Source organism: Lissotriton vulgaris, chromosome 12, assembly GCF_964263255.1.
Source record: "Lissotriton vulgaris chromosome 12, aLisVul1.2, whole genome shotgun sequence".
NCBI classification, from domain to species: domain Eukaryota; kingdom Metazoa; phylum Chordata; class Amphibia; order Caudata; family Salamandridae; genus Lissotriton; species Lissotriton vulgaris.
Window position 1 is genome coordinate 251,212,140 of NC_141700.1, and position 14,343 is coordinate 251,226,482.

Consider the following 14,343-nt stretch of genomic DNA (forward strand, 5'->3'; position numbering starts at 1 on the left):
TCTGTGATGGGATGGTTTTGGGGACTACTGTCCACATGGGGATGGAAGGTATTAACCTTCCTTGGAATGGTTTTGGCCATCATTTTCTCTTGTTGTCTTTGTTTACAGTGCGGCCCTGCCATCTGCGGTCTTTGTGCCACCATGTGTGTCTCAAGGCCTGTGTCACAGAAAACAGAAACATTAAAATGATGTTGCAGCAACAACTCGACGACCTCATGGCCATTGACATCAACTCAGATTAACTTGAGTCCTTTGTGTTTTGCCGGAGTAATGGCAAAAGGAGGGCTGAGGTTCTTCGGTTTTGGACTTCGTCCTGTATTCGCCCGCCATTTTGTGTTGCCCTCACTCAGCACGGCAAACGGAGTGTTTTTGCCTTTTCCAGCTGCTACGTGTCTCTTCTGTTAAAAAGTAACCCCTGCCCTTGTTTACGAAACCGATGTCAGGGTCTGGCCGAGTCCACTAATCCATGTCTAGGTTGATTGATCCCTGTCTCAACTGACTCTTTGGCTCTCCCTATTCTTTCCTTACTTTATCTTATCCGACTGGCCTTCGCTATTCTCTCCTTGTATTCTCTTGTTACACAACTATCCTTTGAGGCACACAAATACGTCCTGCCACCTGCAAATTAGATTGTAGGCACTAGCACTGATTCATTTGTGGGGAGGGGTGACACACAGGGTCTGAAAGAAGGGCGTATTTGGGACATTTGATAGCTTGTTTTCCCACTTTTCCTATTGGCTAGTGTTAGACCTGGCACCTTGGCGTGAGTCTCCCTTCCACTTTTTGCTGATGTGCCTCCGATGTTTTGCTGGTTTTCCGATACTCAGGGCACTGCGCCACGGCTGATCCGTGCCGCAGTGCAAGTGCTCCCTACTGTAAATTGTACATACGATTGGTATCCATGATTGGTGCATTGGATTTACTGTTAGTCCCTAGTAACGTGCACAAGAGAGTGCCGGGGCTTGTAGATGCCAATACTGCTGGTGGGCCTGCAGCGCTGGTTGCGCCACCCACCGAAGCAGCCGTAAAGATGTGTCTGGGAACTGCGACCGCAGAACCCGCGTGCGGTCTCGTACTGTCACGCTAGCTGGGCAAGTGTCCCCACTTGCCAGCACCGACCCTTCCCTTGACTACATATTAGTCACCCCTATGGTAGGCCTGCGGGCAGGGTGCGTTGTAGGTGCAAGGTAGGACAAGCCTAATGAGCGTGGCATGTCCTAGTAGTGACTTACAACGAAGACCGTATTTCACTATTGAAGGCTACCTGCTCCATTAGGCCAGACTGAGCTGCGAGGATTATTACACCCTATGATCCCCGCAGGCTAAAGGAGCATGGTAGCGAGTCATGTTTAGTATGCCTGAACTCAGGATGATAAGATATTTCTTGTAGTCAAGTTTATTTTAATATCCTGGGTTTGCAAATGCTACTTTTAGAAAGTTAGCCTTTGCTTGCTTAACCATTTCAGCCGCCTCTGCTGGTATGTGTATCTGACTGTCTGGGATGTGTGAGTGACAGGGCTGGAGGGATGACAGGTGGTGAATGCGCAGATTACACCTTAGTGGGAGGTAGGAGTGCCTCTTGACTCGAACTGTCACTGTGCTCGGCCACCACAATGCTGGCTCCACCCTCCTGGGGAGCGGCGGATGACTCTGCCGGCACCTGGCCCAGGAAGGGCGAAGCCCCCATCAACAAGGTACTCTGGCCACCCCTGTCCGGACAATGCTGGCTCCACCTCCTGTGGGGCGTCTGATGCGCCTGCCCCTCACACTGAAAGCAGAAGCCGGAGTACACCCGCCGGGGTACTCCAGAACTGAGAGTGGCTATGCAAAGGCCCCCCTGGCCTGCGAGAACAAAAGAATTGGCCTATAAAAGAAGGAGCCCTGCTCCTTGAAAATTAGATCCGGTTTGGGCCACAGAAGGACTCTGCCCTACGAGAAGGACCGTGAGAGACAAGGAAGGGTGCTGACTCTTGCCTGTGTCTGGTGCCTTGCTGCTGAAGGAGAGGAAGACAAAAAGATTACGAAAAGACTTTTGCTCTACTTGTGCCAAACTCTGCTAAAGAGATCTCCAAGGGCTTGCAACTGAACTTGCCCCCTGACCAGCGTCCCAGGACCAGTGGACACTACCCCCTTGGAAGAAAGCGACTGCGGGTGCTGACCATCGCCGCAGCACCGACGGAGGAATCTCCTCCAAGACAACGACCTCCCGACCACCGTGACCGGGGCCCAAAGCAAACAGCGGAAGCAAAGTAAGGACCAGCCGCCGCTGGCCCGAACACCGTGACCGCAACTGCACCGGGAGCAAAGCAAAGGAGGACCCGTCCGGTCCGAGCTCCCGAGGTGACTGCATAACGAGCAGCCACTCACCTGCAAAGACGGACAGTTGCCCTACGAGAATCCGCAAGGTCGGTAGTCTGCCCGACAGCCCGGCTGTGAGCCCACAGCTGCACCGACATTTGGCTGGGTACGTCCTGCACTTGGGGACCCTACTGCCACTTGTCACCACCGCACAGCCGCCACCTCCAGGGTCGGAGCGGACGACGAGGAGAGGACCCTGCCGCCACAGAACACCGCTGCCCCGGATGACCAGTGACCTGCTCGGCTGAAGAGCCGCAACGATCAGCGACCCCGGGAAGGCAACGCGACGTGGGACAGATCCCCTGGAAGCCGCCGGCTCCACAAGAACTTTGAGTAACACCGGCCTACGGGCCTCAAGAGAACTGCATAAGAACTGTGGTAACCCGAATTGAGTAATCTGCAACCGTTTTCATAAAGTATTGACTGTATTCGCAAGCCTGCTTAAAATCTATATAAAGATATATATTTTTACAGAATACAGTCTGGTCTCGTTGTGTGGTGGGTTGGTTGTAAAGGTGTACTGTTGCAAGTGTTTAACCCTATGTGCCCCAAAGATTAGCCTACGACTGCTTAAGCCACACTACCTAGAGGGTAAGCAGAGGTTGTCTGGAAGGTAACCCTCAGCCCTGACGAGGAAGTGAGAGTCCCTGCTTGTCGCTAGTGTTGCACTGCGCCAACTAGAGCCTCCCCCTTCCTACATTGGACGCAGCGGTGAGGATTTCGAATTTACACTTGCGATAGCTATACCTGAGCTTCTGACCACTACACAAGGATTACGGTCCAGTTACTTAGCCACAGACTTTGCTTTTTGAATTTTGCCGAAAGAAGATTCCGAGTGCAGAAACCATGCCGGGCACAAAGAGCCTGGATGGAGCGGAGTCCACGACCTCCGAGGTGTTGGAGGTAGAGTGGGACGCCGCAAAGCTGGACAAATACTCAAAGATGGAGCTGAAGTTTTTTTGTAGGAAACTCAAGGTTCCGCACGCTGGTTGCAAAAACAAGCCGGAGCTCTACAAGGCCCTGAAAGCCTGGGTGGAGTCCAGAAAGACCCCGGAAGAGCAAGACGTCCTCGCCGAGCAGAATACGACGGAGGAGCAGAATGCGCTTGGGGATCTGATCGATCTAGAGAGGCAAGACAGCGAGCACAGCTTGGGTAAAGGCCTGTCGCCAGAGGAGCTGGCAGACAGGAAGGAAACCCGGAATCACGAGAGAAAGTTGGCAGAAATGAAAATCCAGCTGGAGCTCGAAACCAAAAGAATGGCGCTGGAAGAGCGAAAGCACCAGATGGATTACGAAATAAAAATGAGGGAGATAAGTCTCAAGGAGAGAGACTTGGATCGGCCTCCCTCTGGTGGCAGCACATCGCCAGTGCAGGTAGAGTCAAGAGTGCACATCCCGAAGGACGTAGTTAAGGAGTTCTTTAAGGGGGATGACATAGGACAGTGGTTTAGGGCATACGAGGTAGCCATGTCCTCCCACCGGGTCCCTGACAAGGATTGGGGAGCGGGGTTGTGGGGAAGGTTCCTTAGCGAAGGGAGAGATACCTTGCTAGATTTGCCCGTTGAGAATCAGAGATCCTATGCCCACATGAAAGAAGCTTTATTAAACAGGTACGGGCTTACCCCTGAAATGTATAGACAGAAGTTTAGGGGATGTACTAAGCGGCCTGGGAATACGTATGTGGAGTATGTGACTTACTTTTGCAGAGCACTGGATGGTTGGGTGAAAGGTAACAAAGTTAATGATTTTCAAGGTCTCTTTGATTTAATTGCATGGGAGCACTTGTCTGATCACTGTTTTCCTGAGTTACGCCAGCACCTGATCGATAGCAAGCTGTCCAACCCGAGGAAGCTTGCTGAGGAGGCGGACCGCTGGCTCAGCACCAGGGTCCACAAGGGTCCCGTGGGAGATTCCGCCAAGAGTGGGCAGGGTCCCCAGCAGAAGAGTGGGGGGGACAAGGGGGGAAAACAGAAAGGGTTCCAAAAAGGCCCCCAAAGTAGTTCCCAAGGGAATCCGCAGCAGGGTTCTCAGCCTCCCCCACCCCCGAAGCAGAATGGGGCCCCGACAGGTAAACCTGTTCCAAAGGGGCCCTTCAATTGTTTCAAATGTGGCGAGCCTGGGCACATATCCAGTGACCCCAAGTGTCGCCTATTTGGAAAACCTGCACCCACTGGTGCTCCGCCCCGACAAGTGACTAGCGTTCACCTGGGAGAAGAAATGATGGTCCCGGGGGGTGGAGATCCCGTTCACATGACCCTGGTCTCGTTAGGAGACAGCGAGATGATCCCTACGAACTACCTGCCCTCTAACACTAAGAAATATGGGCAGGTGGTGATCATCAATGGTAAGGAAGCCGAGGCTCTTAGAGACACAGGAGCCAGTGTGACTGCAGTGAGGCAGCACCTGGTGTCTCAAGAGCAGGTTGTACCCCATGCCTACTGTAGGGTTATCAACGCTGATAATTCTGAGAGTCAGTGTCCGATGGCTCAAGTTCCCTTCGAGTGGGGGGGGGTCTCTGGTACTCTGCAGGTCTGTGTGAGAAAAACCATGCCTGTTGACTGTTTGCTAGGGAACGACTTGGAGCACTCCCCTTGGGAAAAGGTGGAGAAAACGACTCACCTGCGGATGGTGGGTCTGCCTGACTGGGCGTGCGTGACCACCCGGTCAATGGCAGCCAGTAGGGGTGATCGAGAGGTCCTGGGGCCTGAAGGAGAGACCCAGGAACCGGCCTTAGGGAGAAGGCGCAGGGGGCGCGGGAAACCGGCCCCTGACGTTCCTACGGTCCAGGAGGAGGCAGACCTTGAGGGGGATGCCCTGGAGCCTACAGGGGAACAGATCGCCGAACTGGGGGACCTGCCTGAGCTGACCCATTGGCAGCAAGAAGGAGGACCCTCCAGGGAGGAATTCTGCAGGCAGCAGAAAGAATGCCCTTCTCTCATGGGTATGCGGCAGCAGGCTGCAGACCAGGCCAATGGTGTTCAGGCCAAAACACATTACGTGTACTGGGAGAACGACCTCCTGTATTCGGAGCCTAAGGCTGCTGAACCTGGGTCAGCCCGTGTGCTGGTGGTACCCCAGAAGTTCAGAGCCTTCCTACTGGGTCTGGCTCATGATGTGCCTTTAGCAGGACATTTGGGGATGGATAAGACCTATGACAGGCTTGTCACCCACTTCTACTGGCCCCAAATGCATAAAAGCTCAGACGCTTATTGCAGAACCTGTCCGACTTGCCAGGCAAGTGGGAAGACGGGAGGGAAGAACAAGGCTCCCCTCCAACCCTTCCCTGTGGTCGGTACGCCATTCCAGCGAGTGGGTATTGACATCGTTGGGCCTCTGGACCCCAAGACAGCCATGGGCAACAGGTTCATCCTGGTCTTGGTGGACCATGCCACCCGGTACCCTGAAGCCATCCCTCTGAGGACAGTGACGGCTCCCGTGGTGGGGCGTGCACTGATGGGAATTTTCTCACGAGTAGGATTCCCTCTAGAGGTGGTGAGCGACAGGGGGACCAATTTCATATCGAAATATATGAAGTCCCTTTGGCAGGAGTGTGGCGTAACGTACAAGTTCACCACACCCTACCATCCCCAAGGTAACGGGTTGGTTGAAAGATTCAACCGAACCCTCAAAGGCATGATCATGGGCCTAGAAGGTCCGATGAGGCGTAAGTGGGACGTCCTCTTGCCATGCCTGCTTTTTGCATATCGCGAGGTACCACAGAAGTCCCTAGGGTTCAGCCCCTTTGAACTGCTGTACGGCCACCCCGTGAGAGGACCACTGAGTTTGGTAAAGGAAGGCTGGGAGCAATCTCCCAGGAAACCTCCCCAGAATGTATATAGCTACATGCTGGCCTTCAGAAACCAAACCAGGCGCTTCAGACAACTTGCCGAGGCAAATCTGGAAGCGAGCCAGGAGGAAATGAAGCGGTGGTACGATCAGAATGCCACTCTGGTCGAGCTTCAGCCTGGACAGGAGGTGTATGTCTTGGCCCCAGTGGAGCCCTGTGCCCTTCAGGATAAGTGGACAGGACCATTTGAGGTTGTGGAGCGCAAGAGCCCCGTGACATACTTGGTGGACATGAAGACGCCCAGGAACCCTTTGCGGGTCCTACATGTCAACCGCCTCAAGCCCCACTTGCGAAGGTCCGAAGTGGGCATGTTGTTGGCAACCGATGACGGAATGGAGGAGGAGTCGGAGCCTCTTCCTGACCTCTTGGTGGCCTGTGAGAAGGATGGGTCAGTGGATGGAGTTAACCTCTCAACCTCCCTGACCGCCGAACAACAGGAGGACTGCCGCCAGTTGCTGGGGCAGTTTCCAGACCTGTTCTCCCTGGTTCCGAGTGTCACAGATTGGTGCGTCCATGATGTGGACACTGGAGACAGCTTACCGATGAAGCATAAGGCTTACAGGGTAACTGACAGGGTACGGGCCTGCATCAAGGAGGAGGTCTCCAAGATGCTTGCCCTCGGGGTGGTTGAGTCTTCTAGCAGTCCTTGGTCCAGCCCCGTGGTCTTGGTGCCGAAGGCTGCTGCGCCGGGAGCCACACCCGAACTCCGGTTCTGTGTGGACTACAGAGGACTCAATTCAGTCACAAAGACTGACGCGCACCCCATCCCCAGAGCTGACGAGCTCATTGATCGGCTAGGGGCTGCCCGGTTCCTCAGCACGTTTGATTTAACGTCTGGGTACTGGCAGATCGCCTTGACCGATGGGGCAAAAGAGAGGTCGGCATTCTCTACACCAGATGGGCATTTCCAGTTCCGGGTTATGCCATTTGGAATGAAGAATGCCCCTGCCACCTTTCAGAGATTGGTCAACCAGGTGTTGGCTGGACTGGACGAGTTCAGTGCCGCCTACCTGGATGACATCGCGGTGTTCAGCGGCACCTGGCCCGAACACCTGCGACACCTCTGGGAAGTGTTGATGGCCCTGCGCAGAGCAGGCCTCACAATCAAGGCAAGCAAGTGCCAGATTGGGCAGGGTTCAGTGAGGTACTTGGGACACCAAGTTGGGAGTGGCAAGGTAGCCCCCTTGCAGCCCAAAATCGAAACCATCCTGGCTTGGGAACCCCCCAAGACTCAGACTGCAGTGAGAGCCTTCCTGGGGCTCACTGGGTATTACAGGAGGTTTGTCAAGGGCTATGGCACGATCGTGACCCCCTTGACAGAGCTGACTTCGAAAAAGCAGCCCAGGAATGTGATTTGGACTGACACCTGTCAGAAGGCTTTCGACACCCTGAAGACTGCCATGTGCACGGCGCCCGTGCTCCTGGCCCCCGATTTCTCCAAGGAGTTCATTGTGCAAACAGACGCTTCAGAGCATGGTGTAGGGGCTGTTCTTTCACAGATGACTGAGGAGGGCTTTGACCAACCCGTAGCCTTCATAAGTCGGAGGTTACTTCCAAGGGAAAGTAGGTGGAGTGCAATAGAGCGGGAAGCATTTGCTGTGGTCTGGGCGCTGAAGAAGCTAAGACACTACTTGTTTGGGTCTCACTTCCGAGTTCAGACGGACCAGAGGCCCCTCAGATGGTTGATGCAAATGAGGGGTGAGAACCCGAAACTGTTGAGGTGGTCCATTTCTCTACAGAGTATGGACTTTACGGTGGAACACCGCCCTGGCACCGATCACGCCAACGCTGACGGTCTGTCCAGATTTTTCCGCCTTAGTGATGTGGAACTCCCTGGGGAAGGGTAGTTCCCCCCACATTTCAGCTGGAGGGGACACATGTTAGACCTGGCACCTTAGCGTGAGTCTCCCTTCCACTTTTTGCTGATGTGCCTCCGATGTTTTGCTGGTTTTCCGATACTCAGGGCACTGCGCCACGGCTGATCCGTGCCGCAGTGCAAGTGCTCCCTACTGTAAATTGTACATACGATTGGTATCCATGATTGGTGCATTGGATTTACTGTTAGTCCCTAGTAACGTGCACGAGAGAGTGCCGGGGCTTGTAGATGCCAATACTGCTGGTGGGCCTGCAGCGCTGGTTGCGCCACCCACCGAAGCAGCCGTAAAGATGTGTCTGGGAACTGCGACCGCAGAACCCGCGTGCGGTCTCGTACTGTCACGCTAGCTGGGCAAGTGTCCCCACTTGCCAGCACCGACCCTTCCCTTGACTACATATTAGTCACCCCTATGGTAGGCCTGCGGGCAGGGTGCGTTGTAGGTGCAAGGTAGGACAAGCCTAATGAGCGTGGCATGTCCTAGTAGTGACTTACAACGAAGACCGTATTTCACTATTGAAGGCTACCTGCTCCATTAGGCCAGACTGAGCTGCGAGGATTATTACACCCTATGATCCCCGCAGGCTCAAGGAGCATGGTAGCGAGTCATGTTTAGTATGCCTGAACTCAGGATGATAAGATATTTCTTGTAGTCAAGTTTATTTTAATATCCTGGGTTTGCAAATGCTACTTTTAGAAAGTTAGCCTTTGCTTGCTTAACCATTTCAGCCGCCTCTGCTGGTATGTGTATCTGACTGTCTGGGATGTGTGAGTGACAGGGCTGGAGGGATGACAGGTGGTGAATGCGCAGATTACACCTTAGTGGGAGGTAGGAGTGCCTCTTGACTCGAACTGTCACTGTGCTCGGCCACCACAATGCTGGCTCCACCCTCCTGGGGAGCGGCGGATGACTCTGCCGGCACCTGGCCCAGGAAGGGCGAAGCCCCCATCAACAAGGTACTCTGGCCACCCCTGTCCGGACAATGCTGGCTCCACCTCCTGTGGGGCGTCTGATGCGCCTGCCCCTCACACTGAAAGCAGAAGCCGGAGTACACCCGCCGGGGTACTCCAGAACTGAGAGTGGCTATGCAAAGGCCCCCCTGGCCTGCGAGAACAAAAGAATTGGCCTATAAAAGAAGAAGCCCTGCTCCTTGAAAATTAGATCCGGTTTGGGCCACAGAAGGACTCTGCCCTACGAGAAGGACCGTGAGAGACAAGGAAGGGTGCTGACTCTTGCCTGTGTCTGGTGCCTTGCTGCTGAAGGAGAGGAAGACAAAAAGATTACGAAAAGACTTTTGCTCTACTTGTGCCAAACTCTGCTAAAGAGATCTCCAAGGGCTTGCAACTGAACTTGCCCCCTGACCAGCGTCCCAGGACCAGTGGACGCTACCCCCTTGGAAGAAAGCGACTGCGGGTGCTGACCATCGCCGCAGCACCGACGGAGGAATCTCCTCCAAGACAACGACCTCCCGACCACCGTGACCGGGGCCCAAAGCAAACAGCGGAAGCAAAGTAAGGACCAGCCGCCGCTGGCCCGAACACCGTGACCGCAACTGCACCGGGAGCCCGAGAGCAAAGCAAAGGAGGACCCGTCCGGTCCGAGCTCCCGAGGTGACTGCATAACGAGAAGCCACTCACCTGCAAAGACGGACAGTTGCCCTACGAGAATCCGCAAGGTCGGTAGTCTGCCCGACAGCCCGGCTGTGAGCCCACAGCTGCACCGACATTTGGCTGGGTACGTCCTGCACTTGGGGACCGTACTGCCACTTGTCACCACCGCACAGCCGCCACCTCCAGGGTCGGAGCGGACGACGAGGAGAGGACCCTGCCGCCACAGAACACCGCTGCCCCGGATGACCAGTGACCTGCTCGGCTGAAGAGCCGCAACGATTAGCGACCCCGGGAAGGCAACGCGACGTGGGACAGATCCCCTGGAAGCCGCCGGCTCCACAAGAACTTTGAGTAACACCGGCCTACGGGCCTCAAGAGAACTGCATAAGAACTGTGGTAACCCGAATTGAGTAATCTGCAACCGTTTTCATAAAGTATTGACTGTATTCGCAAGCCTGCTTAAAATCTATATAAAGATATATATTTTTACAGAATACAGTCTGGTCTCGTTGTGTGGTGGGTTGGTTGTAAAGGTGTACTGTTGCAAGTGTTTAACCCTATGTGCTCCAAAGATTAGCCTACGACTGCTTAAGCCACACTACCTAGAGGGTAAGCAGAGGTTGTCTGGAAGGTAACCCTCAGCCCTGACGAGGAAGTGAGAGTCCCTGCTTGTCGCTAGTGTTGCACTGCGCCAACTAGAGCCTCCCCCTTCCTACAGCTAGCCTTGTATGTATTGGGAGTATACTTTGTAAATATGTGTGCTATAAAAGAATGTGCACCACGGAATAAAGTGGCAGTCTCCTAAGAACCTACTTGGAACTTCTGGGACAACTGTGCTTAGCTGTAGCTAATAAACCTGGTTTTCTACGCCTAACAGAGTGTCTTGTGTCTCTGTCCGACAAGGCAGGTGAACTCGGAGATTTAAGGTGTGCCCTGCGCTGCCAGGCCCATAAGGCCCGGTTCTTCATGGGTCGTCTTGTGTATAAAAGCCTGTTATTCTCTGGCTAAAAAGAAACCTCCGGTGGGATTGCACGCCCATTCTACCAGGGCGACAGCAGCTACTACTGCATTGGGACGCGGTGTCCCCCTGCAAGACGTCTGTCAGGCTGCCACGTGGGCTTCGCTGCACACTTTTACTAAGCATTATTGCTTTGACAGTCAAGTCCGGGGAGACTGCTTCTTTGGCCGTTCTGTTCTCCGTGACTTTCTGGTGTGATCTTGGTTCGCAGAGCCACCACCTGGGTTGGTATTGCTGGGGTATCTATTCTAAGGTAAGGAATCTATCACTATTGTGTCTCTTTCAGATGCACAAGTTACTTACCTTCGGTAACGATATATCTGTAAGAGACATTAGTTAGTGATCGAATCCTTACTGCTCCACCCATCCTCCCCGTTCTGCAAACCGTGTTCTAGGGTTAAGGTCATCCCTTTCAAGGCCCTAGTTTCTATGCACCAGTGGTCAGTATCTTGCAGGGCTCTGCGTTCCTGGTGCAGAAAGACGTGCACAGAACTGACATCAGCTCGCAAGGGCGGCGTCTAAGTCCCAGTGATCATGACGCCTACGACGGACGCGGAGCCGCACGACTCCACTTTCCGACGCGCAGGGGATCTGCTGATGAAAACTTTCCAGGTCCAGTCTGACGCCTGGGGGTAATTCTAAGGTAAGGAATCTATCACTAACAAATGTCTCTTACAGATATATCGTTACCGAAGGTAAGTAACTTGTGCTTTAGTGACCATCACCCTCTGCTGATGGTATTGAACATCAAGCCCATGTGGACTAGCGGCCCAAAATTAGCAGAACATATTGAAACACAGGGTACAAATGCTTCCGCCTCAGATAGACAAATATTAGGGGATCTTCCCTATTTGGGAAGGTTATCAAAGATGATCCCACTGAATTTTCCGTCTGCACACAATTAAATTCTACCCCACACCAAATAATAGCCGCTTTAATCAAGTTAATAATTGCAATTACTGGAAATTTGAGTTTAACCGAGAGGACCAATAATAAATCCAATGGGTGGTTTGACCACAACTGCTCTCTGGAAAACTAGAATTTGAAAAAGGCCCTCTAGATCCTCCCTAGAAATAGAGAGGAAATCACAAATTTGACATGTTCCTATAAATAGGCTGTAAGAAAACGGAGCGTGGAATTGCAGGAGTTAGCAGGGGCCAATTTACAACAGGCAGCTGAAATAGGGGATGCCATACTTTTCTGGAAAACCATAAATCAGCCATTCCTAAAGGACTTGTGAGCATCCAGGGTAGAGGCAATTGTACAACAGGTTGACTGGATAAGACACTATGTAAATGTAATGCTAATTTTTCCTTGCCATTCCGTCAGTCCAGTTCTGAAAAAAACTCATGTAGAATGTTTCTACTAAGGTAACCCACAAGTGTTCTGTACTTTTTGGTGTTCTTCCCTGTTTTCAACTTTCTCATGGTGCAACATCACAAAGGATTTTCGTGAGACATCGCTCTTGCATGTTAGTGTTACTGTTTACTTTTGCCATGTTGCTGTTTCTGGCCTTTATGTTGAATTGTAATGAGTGATTTTCACACCGTACATTATTTGGGCATGTTGGCATTCTTACAGCACAACTTATGTTTTATTATACTCTCAATTCTGTACATCTCTTACAGGTGGGATAGTTAATAGGTTTAATTTTCTTGTGTTTTTGTTTCCTTTGGGGGTTTAGTCCCATTCAACACAGATTAAGGGGTGGCTCTCCCTTATCACGGTTGATGAGTTTTAGTCCCCTTCAACACAGTTTTCACAGTTATGGGTGTTAGTCCCATCTTTAGAGTTTGTAGTCGGTGTCAGTCCCACTTACATAGTTTCTAATGGGTATTAGTCTCATGTATTCATTTGTTCTGTGGACGTTTCTAACCTTCACACAGGGGTTCTAATGGGTACGAGTCTCATGTGTTCTGTTCATGCTACTAACCTTCACATAGTTTCTAATGGGTATGAGTCCCATGTGTATCACTGTTAGTACGCACTAGTGTGCCACACTCGTGGTGGTCTGTCCCTCGGCCTGTTTGGCTCTATGGTTAGCAGTCAACATTCTTTTTCCTTCTTCCCATAACTTTTTTTTCTTCAGTTGATGTTGGGTGTAGATGTTCCATGTTGTTTCTGGTCCATTTATTCACCTGTATTTTGGGGAAAGTGAGTTTGGGTGTCTTTCACCAATCTCCACTGTTTCTTTAAAAATGTATAGGAGGATTATGGGTGAGTGATATATTATGTATATTTGTATATGCATCTCCTCTATATTGTTTATTCTTCTTACACATCTTTGGTATATTTTCTCTGAATGTTCTTTCCATTTCTCTTGCACTTACTTTTGCATATCTCCTATCTCCTGTGGATTTTCTTTCATACTCACAGTGGGTTTTCTGGGGTTCTATGCTATTATCCTTTCACGTTTGGGTTCACTTTTTTCTTGCTTTTTCTCTACTTTTCCAATTTGCTATTGCTTGGGTTTCTCCTTGTTTGAACCTTTTTCTCCTTTGCGGCTTCTATTTTGTTTTGTGGCAGAAGGGAAGGTATGTTGTAACCTATTTTATATTTGTCTGGTTACTCTCTGTTAGTTTCTCCTTAGCTGTCAGCCAGTGTGAAAATGTGATGCATGGGATGTTGGGGTGATGAATGAATGAATGAGTATATTTATAAAGCGCAACATTCACTCCAAGGAGTATCTTGGCACTAGTGAAAAGGATTCAAGAGGTCTGTGGTATAAAGCAGCGGGGTTCAAATTAAAAAAGAGATCAGATGAGAGACAGTACCATGTTGTCAGGGGCAGTGAAAATCCATGTGTTTAGCAATTTCCTAAACAGAAGTTCAGAGTGGCAAAGTATTTCAGGCTTTAGTTCCTTGTACAGCAATGGTTTTTCCCCCTTTAGTTTTCAAACGGTAGCTGGGGGCTGCTAGAAAGTTACCTGAAGATGACTGCAAAAGGCGGTGTGTAGAATAGGGACTTATTCTGGACCTAAGATATGGCGGCCCTGTTGCCTTTATGGCTCTATATGTGAATATTAAAACTTCAACCAGTCAACAGCTACTGTCTTCCTAGCATTCATAGGGAGTAAGTCTAGGAACTTTCTAAATATCTTTATGGTATGGAAGCACATACCTGCCACTGCACGTGCTTGCCTGTGGAAAGATAAAGTGGGAACAAACCTAATTCCCAGGTTCCGTACAGTGTCCGCAGTATTTGGCGGTGGAACCATATTTGTAGGCCACCACTGATTAGGCATGAAGGAATTGGCTTTCCCGAACAGCATAATTTCTGTTTTTTGACTGTTACATTTCAGATGATTCAGATTCATCCAGTTCATGACTGCTGTTAGGCAGTGATGGAATTTCTCTTCTGCAACGGTGGAATTTTTGTCTACGGTAAGAATGATTTGTGTGTCATCTGCATATGAAATAGCTTCAACACCAAAAGAATCATTTAAAACAAGGAATGGGGTCATATAGCGGTTTAATAACGTCAGGCTAAATGCTGAGCCCTGATGGTCTTGAATGGAAAGTTGGGGTGCCTGGATGCTTGAGGGTGACTGAGTATGGGCTGAGCAGCACGCAGACTGCTGCTGGTGGCGCTATATCTCTACAACTCGTCTACTTGTAACTGAAGTTAATAAATCT